We start from the raw sequence: 14,522 nt of genomic DNA, 5'->3' as shown, positions 1-14,522 counted from the left end.
TGGCTGGTCGTTGGGGTTCTCCGGGATATCGGCTGCGAGACCCTGTTGTGGGGTGACTGTGTCTCTTTGGGACAGGATCCAGGTCCTGCTCCTGTAACTGCCAAGGGTTTGAATTTGAATCCAGGGAGCCAATCAGTGGAGAGGGAAATGGTCAGTGAAAATGCAGATGACCTGGCTGGCATGGGGGAGGAGCGTCTAGGCTCAGGCTACCTGCCTGCCTGTAACCAGCCCCCTGGGGCTGGGTGGGACAGAGAGATGCTCCCTGCCCCCTTGCACACTGGAGAGGGGGCTCACGCTCTGATGCTGTGAGGAAAGCAGTGAGCTCCCTGCCTACCCGCAGTGGGACAGCAAGGGCAGTGCTGAGCAAGGGGGCAGATAAGACCCCAGCTGAGTCGGGGGAGACACAGGCAGGGCAGGGGATCTGTGGGGAGTGGCAAGGTGCTTGGTAAGGAAAGTTTGGATGAGCCTAGGCAGCCTTGTGAGCTGATGGCTGTGTCTGGTCAGCAGCGTGGGAAGGCGAGGAGAGTGGAAGATGAGAGTCCCTGGACCTTTCCTGTTAGCTGGGTGGAGAATTGTGACAGTGAAGGAAACGTGTCTGTGTGTGTCAGGGGTATTGACTTGCCTATGGAGGGAGCTACCCTGATCTCCAAGCAGTTGTCTGTGACCAGCCTTGTGTGCTGTGACCAGGGGAATGAGATCCCAAGCTGTGTGTCTGGGAAAGGAGAAAGTGGGTCCGGCTCTTCTTGGTCTGTGGAGCAGACAGAAGGGGCCTTTCAGCCTGTGATGGTTGAGGGTCGTGCAGTTGTCTCAGAGCTGGTTCTGGATTCAGCTAAAGCCCAGGAAGGGAACGGTCCTAAGTTTGGGTCTGCTCGGGAGAATGGCCCTGTAACTAGGTCGCATCCAGTTAGGGTCTATGTAAAATCCCAGAGCCCAGACAATTCTGGTGCTTGTATTTTGCCTGTTGCTAGTGTGTTGTTGGAAAGGGTGGAGCAACTCTGTCTAATCAGGGTGAGATCCTAGCCAGGGCACAAGGAGAGCATGAAGGTGATGTGATTGTGTTACCTACTGAGGGTGTGGAAACCTGTAGCAAGAAGGAAAAGATTCCTGAACTTGTGTGTGGCAAAGGGAAGGAGAAGGCTTCTGACCTTTTATCTAGGAAGTCTGTAAGTTTGCCTGAAAGGGGATTGTGTAGGAATCCACCGGATGGGCCAGAAGTGATTCTGGATGTAAGGGAGACCCAGAAAGAGTCTGTTGTTGCTCAGGAAAGTGTTCCCCTAGAGCAAGCCCTAGGTGAAGAGAGTAAGAGCAGAATTTCTGTGAGGAGTGAATTGTTGGAAAAGCCCTAGGGAAAGGAATCCTCATGGAGTCTTTGCCAGCAGTTTACTGCAACTGAAGGGTGTGAAAGTGATTTAATCAAGAAAGTTTCAGTTCCTAACAGCCAGAAATTTTCTGTTGTGAATGGATCCACTCACTGTCCTGTTCAAAGACCCAGTGTGGATAGCTTTGAGAAGGTCTCAGATGAAGTGAAAGCTGTTAAGAAAGTTAAACAGTCCTCTAACCAAGTGGCTGTGTTTGGCCAGCTTGTTGGGGAGAAGACCCAATCCCAGTTTGACCCCCTGGGGTTTTGGGGTGGCCAAAGGGCACGGGCCGCAGAAACCTTCCCACATGCGGCCTGCGAGTGCTATCGACCACCCCCGACCTAAGGGAGGGCGTGAAACTGGAAGGGCCTGGTGTAACTCCCACCAAGGAATGGGAGAGATGCTGGGGCATCCATGAGAACGTTGGTGGCTTCGAACTTCCCCAGGTCACCGGGTAAAGTGACCCCGCTCAGTTCGATCTCGAAGGGGGGAGAGATGTGACGAAGTGGGACTGTTCTTAATGTTTCCTCTGAATAGTGTGGGGGTGCCTCAGTTGCCCCTAGGCAGTTCTTAAGTATCTAGGGGGTGGGGTAAGGGTGTATGATCATTGCAGAGCCCTAGAGGGCAGGTGTGTGCAGGGGTCTGGACACAGAGAATGGCCGACACCCTGTTTCCTGGCCACTGATGGCCTGGGCCCTTCCCCTCTGCAAGGTGAGAGCTAAAGGGTTGGAGAACAAAGGAATCAGGTGATCTCCTGGCCCGGGAAAGGCACAAAGCCCAGGGGAGGAGGGGCTGGAGGGAGTTTCAGTTTGGGGCTGGCTGGGACATGGAGTGAAGTGCAGACGTGGTTGTCTGGCTCACTGTCCCCCCCCAAAATGGACCCAGCTGAGGGGTCCCGTTCTCTGCACCTGCAAGCTCTGTTTTAGACCATGTTCCTGTCGTCTAATAAACCTTCTGTTTTCCTGGCTGGCTGAGAGTCCCGTCTGACTGCGGAGTTGGGGGGCAGGACCCTCTGGCTTCCCCAGGACCCCGCCTGAGCGGACTCGCTGGGGGAAGCGCACGGAGGGGCAGAGGAGGCTGAATGCTCCGAGGTCAGACCCAGGAAGGTGGAAGCTGTGTGAGCTGTGTGTCCTGAAGACAGGCTGCTCACAGAAAGGCGACTACCCCAGAGTCCTGACTGGCTTCATGGGGAGCAGTTCCAGAGCATCGCCCAGGGACTCCGTGACAGGGGTGTCCAAGCTGGGGGACAGAGAACAGGGCCAGCCACCACCGCAAGCAGCCCAGTCTCTGTGGCCGTCGCTCAGGGGGCCGGATCAAGGGCATTTCATCCACTTTCATCTCTAGGCCCTGGTCTGAGGGCCCCCAACTCGTCACACAAATGGGGCTGGATCAGGGCCAGCCTCCCCAAGTGAACAGCCCCATGGCCAAGCCGGCCGGGCTGCAGCATCGATTCCCACGTTAACCAGCTTTGCCCTGCCCCCCGCCCCCCAGGTCCCATTCACCCCACGGCAGCTAATGGCTGGCTGCCCTCCGTCCTTGGCCGCCCCCGCGAGCCCTGAAGGGCAGCCTTGTTCCCCAGCCGGTGAAGGGGCTTCCTGTGCAGCTGGGGGCGGGCACCGGGGAAGGTGACTTCACCGTCTTGGGAAGCCTCAGTGGGGCGGGCGTGGGGGGAGCCCTGGAGCTGGGGGGGGCGGTTTTCTGCTCAGACCATCCATCAGGCCTCGCTGAGGACACGGACACGGGGCCCTGTCATGCCCCGGGGGAGATGGGGAGCAGAGAACCCTAAATAAATAGAGCCCACAGAGCACCCCCTGCCCCCCAGGGGCTGGGAGCCTGGTCCCGAGCCCGTGTGCTGGGCGCCCCAAGCTGGGTGTGGCCTGACAGAGGCCCCAATACGGAGCTTTGGGGCAAGCAGAGAATTTGCTCGGCCCCAAAGACCCCCCCCAGCAACACATGCAGCACCCCCCCCAGACTATGGCCCTAGTCCCCCACACCCCGGCAACCCCTTCCGTGCCCCCCAGCCTATGGCTGAGCCCCCCAGCAACGCCCCGGCCCGCTTTATTCCCAGTAGCACCAGCTGTTCCGGGTTCTGTCCTGTACTGACGCCCCCGTGCAGAGACCCCCCCACCCACCCACAGTGCCCCCAGCCCGGCTGGATGGTCCCATTGGGCCTGGTCTCTACAGGGGGGCTGGGCCATGTTGGACGCCCGAGGCAGGAGCCTGGGAACCTGGCTGGGCCAGGAGGAGGAGGGGCTGGAGGGAGTTTCAGTTTGGGGCTGGCTGGGACGTGGAGTGAAGGGCAGACGGGGTTGTCTGGCTCACTGCCCCCCAGAATGGACCCAGCTGAGGGGTCCTGTTCTCTGCACCTACAAGCTCTGTGTTAGACCATGTCCCTGTCGTCTAATAAACCTTCTGTTTTACTGGCTGGCTGAGAGTCCCGTCTGACTGCGGAGTTGGGGGGCAGGACCCTCTGGCCCCCCCAAGACCCCGCCTAGGCGGACTCGCTGTGGGAAGCGCAGGGGGGGCAGAGGAGGCTGAATGCTCCGAGGTCAGACCCGGGAAGGTGGAGCCGGGTGAGCTGTGTGTCCTGCAGACAGGCTGCTCCCCAAGAGGAGACTCCCCAGAGTCCTGCCCGGCTTCGTGGGGAGCAGGTCCAGAGCATCGCCCGGGGACCCCGTGACACCATGGCAGCGACTGGAAAAGCCCCCGATCCAGCCCGTAGCCCCCTGCAGCCAGAGGGGCCAGGACAGCGAGCTCAGACCCCCTGCTCTGGGCCCAGGGCAGGAGAGACGGGGAGGGGAGTGAGGAGCTGGAAATACAACCTGGGCTGCCACTGCGCCAACCTGGGATGGAGAACGGGCCTGGGGAGGGACAGGGGGGCAGGACAGAGCCTGGGGAAATGTGGGGAGGAGGACGGAGCCTGTGGGGATGGGGGGGAGGGCAGGACAGAGCCTGGAAGGGGCAGGGGGAGGGCAAGACAGAGCCTGGAGGAATCAGGGCGGGGGGGAGGGTAGGACGGAGCCTGGGGATGGGTGGGAAGGGGCAGGACAGAGGCAGAGCCTGGGGAGGGACGGGGGGGGGGGCAGGGCGGAGCCTGGAGAGGGCAGGGGGTCAGGACAGAGCCTGGGGGGGCCCGGGGGCAGGACAGAGCCTGGAGAAATGTCGGGTGGGGTAGGACGGAGCCTGCGGGGTGGGAAGGGGCAGGACAGAGGCAGAGCCTGGGGAGGGATGTGGGGGGGCAGGACGGAGCCTGGAGAGGGGTCTGTAGCAGAGCGCCCACTGCAGAGCGGTTAATGCAGGGGACAGACTGGGGCCCCATGGGCCTGGCGAGGCGTCTGGGCAGCGCAGCTCCCAGGGGGTCACCCCGCGGGTGTGACTCAGGGTCCCCAGCTGAATAAGGCACATCCCAGGCAGCAGAGCCCCTCGGCCCCTGACTGGGGGGAAACTGAGGCCACGTGTCGGGCCTAGTTCCTGCCTAACGGGGCCCAGTGGCAGAGGCGACGCGAGTGTGTGTGCGGGGGAGTCACACGAGATCACACACCCCCGATCTCTGCCAGGGTTTATACGCCCTGCCTTGAACCCCACTGTGTACCCCCAGAACCCAGACAGCTGCCCGCCACTATCGACAGTGAGGGGCTGCCTGCCCGGCGGAGCTCTGACATGCAGGGCCAGCTCAGTGTGGAACACGCATGTGCGTCTTAACACGGGCGCACACAGGACCGGGGGTACCCACATTGTCCCTCACACACACACCCACACACCCCCGGCTTTGCGCCCACCAGGCAGCCACCCTGTAACCGCCTCGTGGGTCTCTTTTCATCGGCAAGGGCTGCACTGAGCCCCTCAACCCGACACGGGACTCCCCTCTGCCCCCCCCCCCCCCGCAAGGGCAGCCACCTCTGGGGAGGGTGCTGCAGCTTCTCAGCGGGGCAGGGCGGTGCCCCGGCCGGTGCAGAGGCGGGGCTGGGGCCAAGTTCACACCCTGGATCTCTGAACAGGCTCCGGCCCCGTTTGTTTCCTGGGAGCCCCAGCCCATGAGCAGGGTGCTCGGGGCTGTACATCCCGCCCGCAGGCCCCCAGCCCGGTCTCAGACCCAGCCCCACCCCCCCGCAGAGGGGATAGTACCCAGCAGAGCGGCTGGGGGCGGGAGCAGGGCAGGGGCGCCCGCCCAGCCCAGCCGCCCGGGGCAGCGGGTCCCTTACCGGCCCCGGGTCCTGCCCTGATCCCAGGCTCCACTCGGCTCCAGCTCCTCTGAGGGACAGGCGGGAGGGGAGGAGCCGCATCGCCCCGCTCCCCTGGCAGCTGGGAGCCAGGGCAGGGACCGCCCCCAGGCCGGGACCCCCATCCCACGGAGGGGCTCATTGGTTGACTGAGCGGGGCCGGGGGAGCCCGGATACCTGGGTTCCGCCCCGGCACAGGGGATTGGGGAGGCGGGAAATCCCCGAGTCCTCCCGCCTGCATCGCCCCGGCTGCTAAAGGGGTGGTGCTGGGTCCCTCGGGGTGTGTTCAGTCTGTGAACTCCCCTGGCAGGGATCGCCTCTCGCTGGGTCTGGGCAGCACCCTGGGGCCCTGATCTCGGACAGGGTCTGGGCAGCACCCGGCGCGACGGGGCCCTGGTCTCAGTCAAGACATCTTGGTGCTACGTGTACAAATAAGAATAATGCTTCCTGGGGGTGGCTAAATCAGTGGAAATAAACGTTCCCTGCCCGGGATACTCAAGCTTTGGAGCCAGGGAGCAGAGAGTTTGGGAGGGGGTGGGGGACGAGCGCTGCGGGAGATTTAAAACCGACCGTACCGCTTAGCATGGGCAGTGCCCGTGGGCAGCAGAACCCTGCCGCCGGCAGCATGGCTGCTCCAGGGCCAGTATCCGGTGCCTGCCGGTGCCAGCGTGGGCTTCGTGGCCGTGCGGTGTTGGTGTGGGGGGAAGAAAAGGGAGGAGGGGAAAGGCTTGGCCATAGGTGGCTGCTCAAGCTGCCCCAAGGCGCTCGGCGTCTCTGGCTTTGAACCCAGAAAGGGGATGTGGGTTCCGGGGGCTTGGTCGCGGGGGAAGCAGCATGTCACCGAAATGCTGCGTCCTCCATGACGCCGTCGCCCACATCTGCTCGGCTGGAAAATCGTAGCGGGATTTTCTGTGAACGCTGCCAGGGCACCCGAGGGAGCAGTGGGTACCGAGCCGGCTTGGCAGCCTGTGGCGTGGCCCTGGCTCTGATAACGGGGCCGGGGGGGGTTGCACCTATCGAAGGGGCCAGGTGGGAGGAAATCAGCAGCATTGTTCATGGCAAATGTTAGCGCCGAAGCCTGCCCTGGTGTGGGGGTGACTAGCGGGTGCCCGGGGCTGGGAGGCGGGTAACCAGCCACGGGAAAGGGAGCTCAGCCGTGCTCACCAAGGGGAGCTCAGGGACTCAGGGGCTGGGATCCGACTCTGCCCCGGGGGCTGAGAGAGACGGGCAGGGTGAGCTCCCCGGGGACATGCCCAGCTCCCATGGGTGGGGGACCCATGGGAGCTCCAGGGGTACGAGTCTGCCCTCTGCCCACCCCCCAGTCACTGGGGCGCAGGCGTCTCCCTTGGGCCCGTCCCACGGCCTGTTGGAGCCTTTCCTCTGGGAGTTGGGATCCGTCCTTCCAAAGCGCCAGTCTGGGCTCTCCTGAGGCTCCCAGGGTTCCTGCGGGGGTTGCTCGTTAGTAACACAGGAAGCCTAGACTGGCTCAGCTCCGGAGCCGCCCCCCACCCCTGTCTCCTCCCCCCCCACTCCTCCCCAGGGACTCTCCAGGGGGGCGTCCGCGGTTCCTGTTCTCCTGCTGGCCCGTGGGCCTGAGCCTGCCATAGCTGGTGTTATCCAGGCCCCTGCTTTGCTTCCCAGCCCCCTTCGCATCAGCCGCCAACCTCGGCTCTGTTTTGAATATCAGCCTCTTGGCCCCCAGCCTGGCTGGGACGGGAACTCTGGGGGCGCAGCCGGGGCCGGGGCCGCCTCCTTCCCCCGTAACTCTCCCCGGCGGGTTTATCCACCCGGGCTCACAGCAGAGCTGTGACTTGCCACAGTCCCCGCAACTCCCATCGCAGGGAGGGAGGCGCAGAGACCCCAGTGAGCGTCCGCAGGGTGTGCAGAGCCCCCGGGTGCCAGCCCAGAGCCCCCCAAGGGCAGGGGCTCTCAGGTGACCTGTTCAGCCATAGGGAGCCCATCTCCTGCAGGAAAGCCTCTTTTCCTCCCTGTTGTCTGTCCGTCTGTCTGCTGTGGCAGGGAAGGGTTAATCCCCACCCACCCACGCACTCTCACTGCCCTGGCAGCCCTGGCGGGGGGGGGGGGGGCGTGGAACCGAAGGGGGGCCTAGAACTGCAGCCAGGGCTTCCCAGGCGTCTGGCAGACGGGGCAGGGGTGGGGGGAGCTGTCGCGGCTGCTGGGTCAGCACATGTGCCTTCAATCAGTCAAGGGGGAGCCAGAAAGTCCCTGGCACGGCTGGGTCCCGATGACTCTCCTGCTGGGCTGCTCCACACCCTTGCTGGGCTGAAGCCCCAGCGGCCAGCAGGGGACATCTATGGGCCCCAGGGCCCCAGACATGGGCCAGACGGAGCCCCAGCCCTTTCCCTGGGGGGCGGGAGCCCATTGCCACCCACGATGGGGGGACGGAGCCTGGCATCAGGGTCACCGCCTCACCAAGCGGGATGGAGAAACCTGCCCTAACACTTCCCCAGGGCCAGCCTGTGTCCCCCCTTCCCGCCAGGCAGAGGATTCCTGCCAGGAGCCGGCGACAGACATCTGGGTCCATGCCCTGGCTGCTCTCCCCGTCGCGAGGCACCTCTGTGTGCCCATGTCCCAGTAGTGTCTGGGTTGCTGTGGGACGGGTAGGTACGAGGGAGTGCAGAGAGCAGGGAGAGGGTGGGGGAGATGGGAGGGGGGCTTGCCTGGGCCTCTGGAGACCAGGACTCAATTCCCAGCTCTGCCCCAAACTCCCTGTGTCTCTCCGTACAAGGGGATAACAACGCCTCGTCTAGTCACACCAGGAGCAATTTGGGTCCGGGGCTGCCTCACGCCTGGTCTGGGCGGCACCTGGAGCAGTGGGGCCTGGATTTCAATGGGAGTCTGGGCAGCGCCTGGCGCGATGGGGCCCTGGTCTCGGGTGGGGTCTGGGCGGCGCCCGGCGCGATGGGGCCCTGGTCTCGGGGGGGGGTCTGGGCAGCGCCCGGCGCGACGGGGCCCTGGTCTCAGCTGGGGTCTGGGCAGCGCCCGGCGCGACGGGGCCCTGGTCTCGGCTGGGGTCTGGGTGGCGCCCGGTGCGACGGGGCCCTGGTCTCGGGGGGGGGGGTCTGGGCAGCGCCCGGCGCGACGGGGCCCTGGTCTCAGCTGGGGTCTGGGCAGCGCCCGGCGCGACGGGGCCCTGGTCTCGGCTGGGGTCTGGGCAGCGCCCGGCGCGACGGGGCCCTGGTCTCAGCTGGGGTCTGGGCAGCGCCCGGCGCGACGGGGCCTTGGTCTCGGCTGGGGTCTGGGCAGCACCCGGCGCGACGGGGCCCTGGTCTCAGCTGGGGTCTGGGCAGCGCCCGGCGCGACGGGGCCCTGGTCTTGGCTGGGGTCTGGGCAGCGCCCGGCGCGACGGGGCCCTGGTCTCAGCTGGGGTCTGGGTGGCGCCCGGCGCGACGGGGCCCTGGTCTCAGCTGGGGTCTGGGCAGCACCCGGCACGACGGGGCCCTGGTCTTGGTCGGGACCTCAGGGTGCTCCCCTAACAGAAAGGGATAAGTGGCTCTCTCCAGATGGGGTTTGACAACCTGTGAACGCAGCAGCAAGGTTGAAAGCGCTTCCTCCCCCGCTGCTCACAGATCTCCTGTGTTGGAGCCTCTGACCCAGCAAGAGCCGCAGTTTGGGGCTTTCCGTTTGGATGGGGAGCAGGTGACAATCTTGGGCTGGTTCCTAGGCGGGAGCCGTTTAATTGCACCATGTACACGAGTTCCTCTTTCCCTGAACGGCGCTAGGCAGGCGGCTTCCGTTCCCAGTCACCCCCGTTAGGAGCTGCCTCGGCTTCCTTCACTCACTACAGCGGCCCCCCAGCGCCACGGCCCTGAGCAAGAGCCAGGTGAGCCAGAGCCTTAGTCCCACGGTCACCCTTGGGTAGGTGTCACGGAGTCCCCGGGCGATGCTCTGGAACTGCTCCCCATGAAGCCAGGCAGGATGCTGGGGAAGTCTCCTCTCGGGGAGCAGCCTGTCTGCAGGACACACAGCTCACCCGGCTCCACCTTCCTGGGTCTGACCTCGGAGCACTCAGCCTCCTCTGCCCCTCCGTGCGCTTCCCACAGTGAGTCCGCTCAGGCGGGGTCCTGGGGGGGCCAGAGGGTCCTGCCCCCCAACTCGGCAGTCAGACATGACTCTCCGCCAGCCGGGGAAACAGGAGGTGACGACAGGACGACAGGAACATGGTCGAACACAGAGCTTGTAGGTGCAGAGAACCGGACCCCTCAGCTGGGTCCATTTTGGGGGGCAGTGAGCCAGACAACCCCATCTGCCCTTCACTCCTCGTCCCCAGCCAGCCCCAAACTGAAACTCCCTCCAGCCCCTCCTCCTCTGGGCTTTGTCCCTTTCCCGGGCCAGGAGGTCACCGGATTCCTTTGTTCTCCAACCCTTTAGCTCTCACCTTGCAGGGGGGAAGGGCCCAGGCCATCAGTGGCCAGGAAACAGGGTGTCGGCCATTTATGTTCAAACTGGCCCTTTGCTCTGCAACAGTTACACCCCCTGCCTTATCACACCACCTAGAGACTTAAGAAATGCCTAGGGGAAACTGAGGCAGCCTGACAGTATTCTGAGGAAACATTAAGAACAGTCCCACTTCGTCACAGTAGGTCCCTGCTCACATCCACCCTCGAAAGAGATTCCCCTACCTCCGGGCCCCTCTGCCGCCCAGCAGGGTGATGGAGCTAGCCAGGGCCTGTGCCTGTGGGCTCTCGCCTGGCCCACCGGCTTGCCAGCCTGAGCTAACACACAGACACACACATACACACAGGTCGGTGCCCCCCAGAGCCAATGAGCAGCCCGGTGTCACCCGGGGAGCCGGGACACCCTCAGGGCTGCGAAGGCCTTCGGCTCTAACCAGCCGCTGGCTCAGCAGTGCCCGACGGGGCCAGGCCACGCTGGCTAACACCCACAGAGGCCTGGGCGCCCGGGACTGGGCCCGTGGCCAGGGCGCAGAGCACGGGCACCTTCCCACGCATGTGTATCTGCAGCGGGCCCAGCGTCCAGCCCCAAAGTCCACCCTGTGGCCCCCGACTCAGGCCAGCCTCCAAGCTGGGCACCCGGCCTGCAGCAGGAGCCCCGGGGAGCCGAGCTCAGCCCCGCACTCAGGTGCCTGCAGGTCCTTTTGCTGCTGAACTTTCCGCACCCAAGTCTGGATGTTGTGGCTTGTTCACCTGTGTGTGTTCCTTTGCCGTTAACCCCTCGAGCACTGCAGGACGCCCGTCCTAGGGCCCTCACGCCTCTCTCGGGCTGCCGCTCAGCTCAGGGAAGTGCAAGGACCTGGCTGCAGTGCCAGGGGGCCGGGGCGGCGTCTGTGCTGGGGCAGTTCGGGGATCGGTATCTTGGCAGAGAGAGACTGCACGTGGGCGCGTGTGAGCACACGGGGCTGTGGGTTTGTGTGTGCGTGGCAGCTTGTGCATTCGCACGTGCATTTGTTCACACACCTGTGCGTGTGCAAGTGGGCACACAGCTGCAGCTGTCGGTGTGTCGACAGCCGGGGGTCTGGGCGTGCGGCTGAGCGTGCCCAGCGGGAGGTGTGACTAGGCGGGTGCGTGTCTGCATGGCAGCAGGTGCATGGGCACACCTGCCTGCGGGCGTGGGCGTGGGTGTCTGCAGGCAGGCTGGCGTGTGCCCACGCAACCCTCACACCTGCCGGGGGGGGCTCGGGCCCGGCGCGTGGGGCCGAGACCAGGCAGCGAGAGAGTCAGGCGTCTGGGGCAGAGGCTCCTGCAGTAAGCTCCAGAGCTCCGCGGTTCGATCCCACCCGCCGGCGTTACGCACCCAGGGGCGCAGGTCCCGGGCGCGTGCTGGGGCCCAGGTCCTGCCCCCCGCCGCGGGCTCCCAGGAGTCAGGGGAAAACCCGCGCAGCCTCCGTCAGCCCCGGGAGGGCATGAACCCTGCGGGGGGAGGGGACCCGGCCCCAGCACAGCCACCCGGCAGCTGCTGCGCTCCTCTTTCCAGGAAGCGGGGGCTGCTGTGTGGGCGGTTTCCGGCCGGGGGTGGGGGGCTTTGATCCTGCCCCAGGCACTTGCTCTAGTCTGTGGGCGTCAGGTGTTTGTCTGGCACCGGAGCTCCCGGCCGGCCGGGAAAGGCTGACTCAGCTGCCGAGCAGCCCCGTCACGGGGAGTCTGACGAGGCCGCTGGCTCGGCAGTAACGCCCCCGCCCCCCACCCTTATGGAAAGGTGGGCGCTGCCAAGGGCTTTCCGGGCTGCAGTCCTTCGGCCGCGGGCCCCAGGCAGTAACTAGCATTCTCCTTGTTATGGGGCGGGGAAGGGGCCTGCCCGTCAGGGGCAGAGCTGGAACCCGGGGGTCCTGGCTCCCCCGCTGCTCTAACCCACTACACCCCTCTTCCCTCCCAGAGCTGTAGATAGAACCCAGGAGTCCTGGCTCCCAGCCCCCCACCCCCTTCTCTTCAGAGCTGGCTGCGCTTTAGCTGCTGGGAGCAGTGGGACCCAGCTGGGACTAGGTCTGTGGCCCTCCTGTGCCTGCCACAGCAGACAGCTGAGAGCCCCCAGACCAGGGCAGCCGGGCAGGGTACGTGCTCAGTGGCTCGAGCGTTGGCCTGCTCAACCCAGGGCTGTGAGTTCAATCCTTGAGGGGGCCATTTAGGGAGCTGGGGCAAAAACTGGGGATTGGTCCTGCTTTGAGCAGGGGGTTGGACTAGATACCTCCTGAGGTCCCTTCCCACCCTGATACTCTGTGATTCTGTGTGCTGTGCCGGGCCAGGCCAGGAGGGCTGCGGTGAGTGCGGTTAGCAGCAGGCAGGAAGGTGCGATGCACAGACAGGAGGAGACATACATGGAGGGTGCGGGTGTTGCCTGGGGCCTGTGAGTGCAGAGGGCTGGGAGTGTGTGCAGAGGTATTTTTTCATATTCTCTGTGTATAAATAAAGCCTGCTGCAGTTTCCACGGTATGCATCCGATGAAGTGAGCTGTAGCTCACGAAAGCTCATGCTCAAATAAATGGGTTAGTCTCTAAGGTGCCACAAGTCCTCCTGTTCTTTTTGCGAATACAGACTAACCCGGCTGCTCCTCTGAAACCTGTGCAGAGATGGGGGTTTGCATGGGGTTGTGTGGCTGGAGGAAGGGGAGGTGGGGCTGGGGGTGCGGGCAGGGGGCTGGGGGGACGGGAGGAGGTGGCAGGGGGGAAATGGGTGGTGGAGGTGGGACACGCTGTTGCAGGGGGCACTGTGGGTGGCTCAGGGTGCACAGCCCCAGCACTTAGCGGCAACCCCTGTCACGGCGTCCCCGGGCGATGCTCTGGAACTGCTCCCCATGAAGCCAGGCAGGACTCTGGGGAGTCTCCTCTCTGGGAGCAGCCTGTCTGCAGGACTCACAGCTCACCCGGCTCCACCTTCCTGGGTCTGACCGCAGAGCATTCAGCCTCCTCTGCCCCTCCGTGCGCTTCCCACAGTGAGTCCACCCAGGTGGGGTCTTGGGGGGGCCAGAGGGTCCTGCCCCCCAACTCCGCAGTCAGACGGGACTCTCAGCCAGCCAGTAAAACAGAAGGTGACAGGAACATGGTCTAACACAGAGCTTGTAGGTGCAGAGAACAGGACCCCTCAGCTGGGTCCATTTTGGGGGGCAGTGAGCCAGACAACCAGGTCTGCACTTCACTCCATGTCCCAGCCAGCCCCAAACTGAAACTCCCTCCAGCCCCCGCTCCTCTGGGCTTTGTCCCTTTCCCGGGCCAGGAGGGCACCTGATTCCTTTGTTTTCCAGCCCTTTAGCTCTCACCTTGCAGGGGGGGAGGGCCCAGGCCATCAGTGGCCAGGAAACAGGGTGTCGGCCATTCTCTGTGTCCAGACCCCTGCACACACCTGCCCTCTAGGGCTCTGCAACAATCATACATGTATGCATCCGATGAAGTGAGCTGTAGCTCACGAAAGCTTATGCTCAAATAAATTGGTTAGTCTCTAAGGTGCCACAAGTCCTCCTTTTCCTTTTGTGAATACAGACTAACACGGCTGTTACTCTGAAACCGATCATACACCCTTATCCCACCACCTAGATACTTAAGAACTGCATAGGGGAAACTGAGGCACCCCCACTCTATTCAGAGGAAACATTAAGAACAGTTCGACTTCGTCACAACCCCACAATAACAAATCACTGCGTGTAGCATCCCAGTGCTCAACCCTAGAATAACATGGGCCCAGCCGGCTTCCCCCGAGGGGCTAGAACTCCCCCTCCCCACAGGAGAACGCAGGCCCTGCCGAGGCTGGAGCCAGCCTGGACGACCCAAATATTGACAGAGGTGGGGGTGGAGTGGTGCTGGGCGTGGCTGGAATGTCCATGGCGGGGCCCCCGACGGTCTGGCCCCTGGGTCACAGGTGGGAATCCAGGCGCTGGCTCCCTGAGCCTTTGGGCTGGAGTCCCAGGAGCAGGGGCTGCTTTAGGGTCAGGATTTATTGACCCTGGTTGCAAACCCAATGCACGGCGAGGTCTGGCACTCGGGAGCACAGCTGAGCTGAGGGGCCTTGGGGTGCCCCCAGGCTGTATTTTAGGGTCCTCCAATGCATATCCCCAAAGGCCCGAGTGGCCAGATCCACAGCCAGCACAGGCTCCATTCCTCACAGCCCTGAGCGCGCCCCACTGAGAGCTGCAGCCCCATCCCCCAGAGCAGGAGCTGGAGGGAAGCAAACAGCTGGGACCTGAGTCCCCTCCGCAGCCTCCCACAGGGCAGGGCGCCTCGGTGAGGGACATTTTTTGTGCAGAGGGGGAAGTTGAGGCAGCTGGGATCCTGGGACCCCCCTATGCACCCCTCGTTACCAGCCTGATGGGGCGACTGACGCATGGGCTGGATGCCAGAGACACCCCATCCCTCCAGGCTGTAGCTCCCCGTCCTTCCCTTGTTCAGTTAGCCTGTGAGCTCTACAAGGCAGGGATGAACTTTCGTTGGGGTCTGTGCAGCGCCCGGCACGACGGGGCCCTGATCTCAGCCGGGGTC

This window comes from Lepidochelys kempii, chromosome 20 (genome assembly GCF_965140285.1).
Source record: "Lepidochelys kempii isolate rLepKem1 chromosome 20, rLepKem1.hap1, whole genome shotgun sequence".
NCBI lineage: Eukaryota > Metazoa > Chordata > Testudines > Cheloniidae > Lepidochelys > Lepidochelys kempii.
The sequence above is the reverse complement of the archived record's forward strand: the minus strand, read 5'-3'. Positions refer to the sequence as shown.